This window comes from Pristis pectinata, chromosome 2, assembly GCF_009764475.1.
Source record: "Pristis pectinata isolate sPriPec2 chromosome 2, sPriPec2.1.pri, whole genome shotgun sequence".
Taxonomy (NCBI): domain Eukaryota; kingdom Metazoa; phylum Chordata; class Chondrichthyes; order Rhinopristiformes; family Pristidae; genus Pristis; species Pristis pectinata.
Window position 1 is genome coordinate 27,115,911 of NC_067406.1, and position 9,483 is coordinate 27,125,393.

A 9,483-nucleotide genomic window follows, 5' to 3' on the forward strand; every position below is an offset into this window, starting at 1 on the left:
CAGTATCTAAGGTAGAGGGCTTAACTTTGACACCATTTATTATTTCTTCATCTTTCAATGTTACCACCTTTCATCATAATAATTTTAAAAATCACCAGTAATTTACTTGTAGTGTTATGGCCTAATCATTTTATGATGTCTCCAACCTGAAATGTTGACTCTGCTTCTCTTCTCTCAGCTGCAGCTTGACCTGCTGAGTATTTCCAGCATTTTCTGTTTTTGTTTTAGATTTCTAGCATCTGCAGTTTTTATTTGGTTTTTATTTTGTAAAATAGGTGATAGTTAAAATAGGTGGAATGCACTGCCAGCAGAGGTTGTGGGGGCAGATGCATTAGGGACACTTAAGAGACTCTTAGATAGACACATGAATGATAGAGAAATGGGGGCCTATGTGGGAGGGAAGGGTTAGATAGCTCTTAGAGCAAGATAAAATGTTGGCACAACATTGTGGGCCGAAGGGCCTGTACTGTGCTGTAATGTTCTATGTTCTCTGTTATCTACCCAGGTTCAAGTCCATCACTCCAGTTAGAATGAGGATGTACTGGATTTAACATGTAACACAATAGTACAATAGTCTTTCGGATGACTGTGGTAGCCTGTGGTAGCATAGAAAAACAAGCAAATATGAAATAATGGTTTCTGGACCTTATTAGGAATTTCCTTAACCACCAGACTGTACTGTGATGTACACCTGGAACTTTGTGGCTTTGATGAATTCTGGCCATGTAATCTTGTGTCTCCCTGAATTAAAGGTTGTGTCACATTAGAGAAAGGAGCTTCAGACCAAGCTCCTTGTGAATGTTAAAGCAAACTGAGCATAGACCACAGGCACAGCATGTACGGAGAAAAGCGTGAGTTGGATATGCGCTAACGCACATGTAAATCCATGGAATCCCTTCCCAAGAGGATGTAGCAGGATTAAGGAAAATAGTGTGAATGGATGGAGCAAGACAGTGTGAAATCAATTTGCTAGTCTAGTGGATTTGCAGATTCTCTTGGTGATCATAAGAGTGCTAGAGAGATACAGTGTGGAAAAAGGCTCTTTGGCCTACTTAGTCCACATTGACCAGCAACCACCCATTTACATCCTATATTACTAATCCTACATTATCTCTGCTTTTTATTCTCTCTGTGTTCTCATCTAGCTTCCCGGTTCTACCATTCACTGACACATTAAAGGCAATTTATAGTAGCCAATTAAACTGCCAACTTAACCCACAAACTCTTAAGTCTTTGGGATATTGGAGGAAACTGGGGCACTTGGAGGAAACCCACGCATTCACAGAGAGAACAAGCAAACTCCACACAGACAGCACCAGAGATCAGGATTGAACCCGGGTCTCTGGCACTGTGAGGCAGCAGCTCTACTACCTGCACCACTGTGCTGCCTGGTTCAGTTCTTATTTTATTGCCATTGGTAGCTCGCTTACATAGAGTATACAGCTTAGAAAAAGGCCATTAATCACAGCTGATCCATGCTAGTGACTCCTCTCATTCCCCTACATTTAAACCGATGAGAATAATCTTCTACTCCTTTCCACATTCTCCCTGTGACCATATGGGTTTTCCCCAGGTGCTCTGGATTCCTCCCAAATCCCAAAGATATGCAAGTTGGTAGGGCAATTGGCCACTGTAAATTGCTCCTAGTGTGTAGAATCTGGGGGAGTTGATAGGAATGTGGGAGAATAAAAATGGAATTAATGTAGGATCAGTGTAAGTGGATGGTTGATGGTCAGCATGGATTAGGTGGGCTGAAAGGCCTGTTTTCATGCTGTATATCCCTATGACTCAATGACCTTCCTCATCCTATCCTGCATCTGGGTACAACACAGAAAAACAATGTAGCATTGACTATTCCACCAGGTGATGTTGCAGCTTTACAAAACTCTGGTTAGACCACAGTTAGAGTACTGTGTTCAATTCTGGTCACCTCATTGTAAGAAGGATGTGGAAGCTTTAGAAAGAGTGCAGAGGAGATTTACCAGGATGCTGCCCGGATTAGAGAACATGTCCTATGAGGAAAGGTTGAGCGAGCTCGGGCTTTTCTCTTTGGAGTGACGGAGGATGAGAGGTGACTTGATAGTGGTGCATAAGATTATGAGAGGCATGGATAGAGTGGACAGCCAGCACCTTTTCCCCTGGGTGGCAGTGGCCAAAGCCGGAGGACATCCATTTAAGGTGAGTAGAGGGAAGTTTAGGGGAGATGTCAGGGGTAGGTTTTTTACACAGAGAGTGGCGGGTGCCTGCAACACACTGCTGGGGTGGTGGTAAAGGCTGATACAACAGGGACATTTAAAAGACTCTTGGATAAGCACATGGAGGGTTATGGGCTGTGTAGGATGGAAGGATTAGATTGATCGTGGTGTAGGTTTATATAGGTTGATACAACATCATGGGCTGAAGGGCCCGTACTGTGCTGTACTGTTCTATGTTCAATGTTCTATTCTTGCCAAAACTATATTTGACCTGGGCATACTTGATTGAATCCTATAGAGGAAGTTTGACTTCGTGTGTAATCTGACTTAAATCTGACTCAGAAGTGTTTGACACCATGGTGCAAAGGGAAGTTTATGCTGTTTCTCATTAATTTCTTATTTAGGATGGGAATACATTATGGTGTAGCAAGAAGAATATTTTGTTCTAAAACCTGATAATGGGTTAAAAAGTCTATTATTACTTGCTCACTTTTTAACACAAAGAAATCTAGACTGTAAAAAAAATTATGAAGACATCTTCCTGAGAGCATCCGTTAAAAGATAACCAAAAACTGCAGGTGAGATTGGTTTCAGAACTCTGTAGTCTCTGCCTAGAGATTTTTCTGTGAAAGATTACTTATTAAAAAAAGAAAATGTTAATTTAAATAAAGGAGCTAGTTCCTTGTAATTTACATTTTTCAGCATTGTCACAGTAAGAACTGAGAAGGGCAGTAAGAATTGATGAAGGCATGGTGGTAGATGTTGTCTACATGGACTTCAGCAAAGTCTTTGACAAGGTTCCACATGGTAGGATGGTCTGGAAGGTTTGAATACATGGGATCCAGGGTGAGTTAGGAAATTGGATATAAAATTGACTTGGTGGTAGGAGGCAGAGAGTGGTAGTGGAGGGTTGCTTTTCAGGTTGGAGACCTGTGAGCAGCGGCATGCTGCAGGGATTAGTGCTGGGTTCTTTATTGTTCATCATATATATCTGAATGATTTGGAAGAGAATGTAGGTGGCATAATTAGTAAATTTGCAGATTACACCAAAATTGGTGGCATAGTGGACAGTGAAGAAGGTTTTCAACAGGATCTAGATCAACTGGGAATGTTGACAAGGGAATTGTTGCCAGAATTTAACTCAGTCAAGTGTGAAGTGATACATTTTGGGAAATTAAACGAGGGCAAGACATACACAGAGAATAGCGGGGCCTTGTGGAGTGTTTTTGAACAGTGAGACCCTTGGGGTACAAGAAAACAGTTTCTTGAAAGTGGCAACACAGGGAGACATGAATTGTGACTAAGGCATATGGCACGCTTGCCTTCATCACCCATGGCACTGAGTATAGGATGTCATGTTACATCATAATCAATGGTTAGGCTGCACTTGGAGTTCTAGATGCCATGCTATAGGAAGGATGTGATTAAGCAAAAGGGCGTGCAGAAAAGATTCACAGGAATGTTGCCTGGACTGGAGAGCTTGAGTTCTTATAACTTGGAGAGGCTGGGACAATTTCCCTGGAGTGAAGGAGGCTGAGGGGTGGATCTTATAGCAGTTTATAAAATTATGAGGGGCATAGATAGGGTAGATAAGTCACAGTCTTTTTCCCAGGGTAGGGGAGTCTAAAGGTAGAGGGCATGGGTTTAAGGTGAGAGGGGAAAGATTAAAAGGGGATCTGAGAGGCAGGTTTTTCACACAGAGGGTGGTGGATAAATGGAATGAGCTGCCAGAGGAGGTATTACAGGCAGGTGCAATTACAACATTTAAAATTCAATTGGACGCATACATGGATAGGAAAGGTTCAGAGGGATATGGGCCAATCACAGACAAATGGGATTAGCATATATGGGGTTAGCATGGATGAGTTAGGCCGAAGGGCCTGTTTCTGTGCTGTATAACTCTATAAAGAGCTATATCGGCATTGACTGAAAATAAGACAGAAAGCTATTATTGAAGCGTATTTATGACAAATTAAAATCTTTGAATGCATTGATTATAGATGGTATGGTGCTTTAAAAACTGTTATTAATTTTCCTCTGTTTTAAAATATTTTGTGTACTGCATGGTTAATAAGTAAGGGACAGCTGTGCCAATGACTGCAATAATAGTAACTTGCTAACAAAAATGCTTCCATGTGCCAGAGAAACACCATTTTATTGAAGGCTGTATGCAGAATGAGACCAGGAGAAAAACCTTTGGAACTTACATGTTAGAACTGAACTTTTACAGATACAGAACCCAAGTTGGTTCCTGTTTGCAATTGTGTTGTTCTATGCAAACTAGGTAAGCCATTCAATCCACACCCTCAGTTGAGTTAGCTGATTTTAACCAGATCAGCAGTTGAATTCTCACCACCAACTCAAGAGTCCCCAGTTTCAAAGAAGCAATGGGAGAAATCAGGGTCTTATTGCTGATTCCTGGGAAGGTAACATTGTGCAGTGTGAGTGTGAAATAATGGTAGGAGACAGAATATCATTCACATGTAATGTTTTCCAGTTGGTGGCTGAGCTCACACATGAGGAATGGCCACATATGCAAGGCATCATGAATGACTGGGAGATGTTGGCAGTGAGCTGTCTTCTGGTGTGAATCATGCCCTCGGATAACAACATGAATCAAGAAAAGACATCAAGCTCATTCCTTTCTGCAAATAATATAAAAATTAAACAGTCTTGAATTGAGTTAATTTCCCCAAAGGAACCAAATTACAGCTGAAAACCTTCCTGGATTCCAGAATGATTAAAGCAATGAGTCTGTCATAAAGAACAATTTCCAACCTTGAATAATGTCCACCTACTATAATCCTGGTAAATATACAATGCATTCACTTTTAGATCCTGGCATTAAATCTGAACTAGACTGAACAAAGCCAATCTTCCTTTTATCCCTGTCCTGTTTGTTGTAAAAGTTCAACTCAATTCCTATGGGCAAGAGTCCATAGTACAAACTGTTCATAATTTAGCAACTAATTGGCACAAATTAACAATTCCTGCTTTCAAAAAGTGCCAGAGCTGGCGAGTGTGATAAGTAAAAAAAGTGCAAAACATTAGCCATCTTTGCCTTTGAGCCAAAGTGAAGAAACCTTTACATCTGGCCTTAGCTAAAACTCACCTGCTCTACAATGGCATGAGGTGACAAGACCAAAAACTGATTTAATGCCAACATCCTGAGGGGAAACAACATTCACTTTTCATTCATACCTTTGAGATCCCTGGGGACTCTAAATTTTGGAGTTCTTTCAGTGATGGTGTTTGGTTCCTTGAAAACACAAGAATCTATTTTATAACTGTATAATAATAATTTGTCATTAACTTGATCTCCCTTTTTGTGTTGTCTCACTTTGTCTCTCTGGTATAAGTGGTTAAATTAACATTAGTTTTGATGCAGGGTTTTACTTCTATTTCAACTCTGCCAATTACTTCATCTTCCTCTTGATGCCAGTTTAAGTTTCTTATCCAAGTCAGATCCATCTTCAAAGGTGTCAAGTTCAACTGGCATTTAATCATAATATTTAAAATAGATATATAATTATTAAAATGAGGATTACAACTGATATATAAATTTCTGAAGCTGTGCTGAAACAGAAAAATAATTTTATCAAATTACATTTGTATTGGACATGGCTTCAGCCAGTCTTTCTGTAGTTGATTGCCAAAGATCTCAGGATCTAAAAGCTTAGGTTTCCCTTTTCATTGCAATATAAAGCTGGATGGCAGTTCTGAAGAAACATATGACCAATATTGTAGTATGTTAATAACTGTGAAATTTATATGCCCATGTTTTGAATATGATTTTTAAAAAAAATCATTTTTGGGATCTGGGTGTTGGTGATAAGGCCAGCGTTAATGGCCTATTCTTAGTTGCCCTTGAGAAGGTGTTGGTGAGCCACCTTCTTGAACTGCTGCAGTCCTTCCAGTGAAAGTGCTCCCACACTGCTGTTGAAGATGATTTAGGTCCAGTGACGGTGAAGCTTTGAATGATATATATTAAATGTGTGTATCGGAAGGGAATGGTGTGTGTATCGGAAGGGAATGTGCAGTTGACGGTGTTCCCTTGTACCTGGTGCCCTCGTCCTTTTGGTTGCAGAGATGGTGCGTTTGGGAGGTTCTGTTCGAAAAACGTGGGTGTATAACTGCGGTACATTTTGTAGATGGTAGGCACCAAAGCTGCTGTGTTCCACTGGTGGAGGGAATAAGTGCTTAAGGAGGTAGATGGGGTGCCAATCAAACTGACTGATTTGTCCTGTATGGTGCTGAGCTCCTTGAGATTTGTTGGTGTTGCAATGATCCATCACACTCTTATACGGTGGAAAATCTAGTGGTGTCAGGAGATAAGCCATTTTGCCACAGGATATTCAATCTTTGACCTGCTCTGATGGCCATGTTATTTCTGTGTCTGGTCCATTTGAGTTTCTGGCCAATGGTGACTTTCAGGATGTTGATTGCAATATGTCCATAAAGTGGGGAAATCTGTGTATTTCTCAGTAGAGCTCAGCTAGAACTGAGACCACTAAAGGAAGAGATGGGAGGATGCAGGGGTGGGATGGAGAGGGAAAGCAATCCCTGAGGCCAATTCACCAGCAGGAGGAATAACTTTCATAGGACCCAGAGAAGCATCACATTTGTACAAAACCATTGGACAATGCAGGTTAGAATCAGCATCAGCAGTGGATTAGAATTGTGCTGTGATTGTAGGTGCAGAGATGGATCTTAGGATAAGTATTTTCACAAGGTTCCCCACCTGTTTGGGTAGAAGAGCTGGCCTCCTAGTTCCCAATCTCACTGAGAATCAGTGATGACATTTTTCCTTAATTAACTTTGTCCACTGTTCATATTGCCCCTAACTTTGGTGTGTCCACTCTGTAACTTTTACAGTGATCAAAATTACAGCTGCATTTTCAATAATTTGTACTTTCCATTCATGTCACCTCTTATTCTTATCAACTTAAGAGAGTAGAGCCCCTGTCTGCTTTGCCCACTTTCCCAGGAATTAATGTTGTGAACCAATGCTGCACGCCTTCTGTTTCAAATATATCCTTCCCCCTGTTGGGAGACCAGATCTGCACACAATATTCTGGGTATGGTCTAATCAGGGCCTTATATAATTGAAGGAGGTGCATCTACTGTTGTACTCGAATCCACTTGCATGTGAGGTCCACATACTGTTTGTCTTCCTCATAGCTTCCACATGTTAACTTTTGGTGCTTTGGTTAGAGGGACAACCAGGTCCCTCTGAAGGCCAATATCTTTCAATCTCTCATCATTTAAAAATTACAGTTTTAAAAAATTTTTTCTACCTCACATTTTTCTCACATTATGTTCCATTCGTCATATCCTCACCTGAACCCTGAAACCTCTCTACGTCCTCCTCACAGCCCACAATGCTACTTAGTTATGATGTTTACAGGGAAAAGCAAGCTGAATTTCAGGTAGGATAACCCCTGGATTAAGGTGGCCTGTTCACAATAACGTCTGAGCTCCTCAATGAGATTACTGCATGAGAATCACTCCTGGGATTGTGTTATTCTCTCTGTGCTATTTTTGTTGCTGCACGTTGTACTGTGTATGTTCTCTCTGCTGACCAGTCATTGAATTTGTTGTGACATGCCAATACCATTATAACATTATCGGCATATCCTCAGTGGAGCTGGAACCATCTTCAATCAATGATGACTAAACATGCCTTTCAGCAGGTTATTTTGCAACTATTAACATGGGTGTAATTGAAAGTGATTTGATGTGGTTGCATAGCTGCAGCTACCTTAATATGCTGTCCCTGTGCTCTTGGTAACAGCCTCAGTTGGAAGTTTTGAGCTGCTTCCATTTTTTATATTGGTAAGTGATGTGGCAGTTAAAGGGCATATATAACCCTGGAGCCTTCTGCACAAGCCACATGCATGTCAAATAGAGGTTACACTTGCTTTAGATGCAGAGGTGTACACTATTTATGCTGCAGATGGTGAACAAATAGCTATCTGCTTTTTATCACCACCCACCACAGCTTCTACTCTTAAACTTCAGATTCAATGTGGCACTGCAACATAGGCTCATCCAGTTTAATCAGGAAATATAGCGGCTAACACTGGGATATATCAATCTGACAGTAACGTGAATTCCCACCTTGTCAAGTGTGTATGGCACATGTGGAGAGAGCTGAGCCTGGCTCTTGCACAATGTCCGCAGTACCAGATATATCAATAGAAAGCAGAAAAATTTCCAGAAAATGCTGTAAATATTCAGCAACCAGGTAGAGAGGGAAACAGAGTCTGGTTTTGGATCGACGATCTTTCATCAGCACCGGCTGAGTACTTCTTGCACTTTTCATTAAGGTTTTTAGCGCCACAGTATTTTTCTAAAATCAATTGATGAATCTTTACTGAGTATATTAGACATGTATAGGGTGTGAGCTAAAGGTGTGAGCCCCAGATATGGACAATCCATACGTACAATACAAGTGAGGCTGTCTAATATGCACAATAGGACAATGTGCATCAATCCTGAACCAAATAGCAAAACCCTAATCACTACAGTTTAACAACACTATGACCATTTTGATCACTTTGCACTAAAATGGACTTTGTTTTTTTTGTTCTAATTGTGTTCTTTCTTGTAAAAAATGTGTATAATTACTTATGTTTAATTTATGTTTTTCTTGTCAATGCTGCTTATATGATGCTATGTGCCTGTGCTGCTGCTGCAAGTAAGCTTATATGTACATATAAGCTTACTTGCAGCAGCAGTGCATATATGTACTTATGCATATGGCAATAAATTCGACTTTGACTTTGAATCACTTGAGCATGACAACTGTAGGTTGGATGGGCTCAAGCTCAGGCACTGTAGTGGCTTTGCTGCAGATGTGGGTGGCTTTCTAGCAGGTTATTTTCATGATATTTTATTTTCACCTTAAACATTTGTTGAGATGCTGATGGCACTTGGGTAGCCTGAAATATTTTTCACGATGGGGCTCTTTGCAATGCCGTCAGCAGATGCCAACACTGGTGAGCTTTCCATTAGCATTTATCTGACATAGTGCAGAGATCTGGCATCTCCTCATCAAAGCTGAGCCTAAAGTTGGATATTAGCATGGCAGGAACAGGTTGTTGGGGTGTGGAAGCAATTGAGTGCATGGAGCAAACTAGGACCAGCAGTGAGTTGCAAGATTAATGACCTGCTTTGAGAGCAGACCCCAAGTTTGTTTGGAGTGGCAGCTCACCTGTTTTGCAGCCTGCTCCCAGGTGTTGCAGAAGTGTTTGTGGCACGGTGGTGTAGCGGTTAGCGTAACACT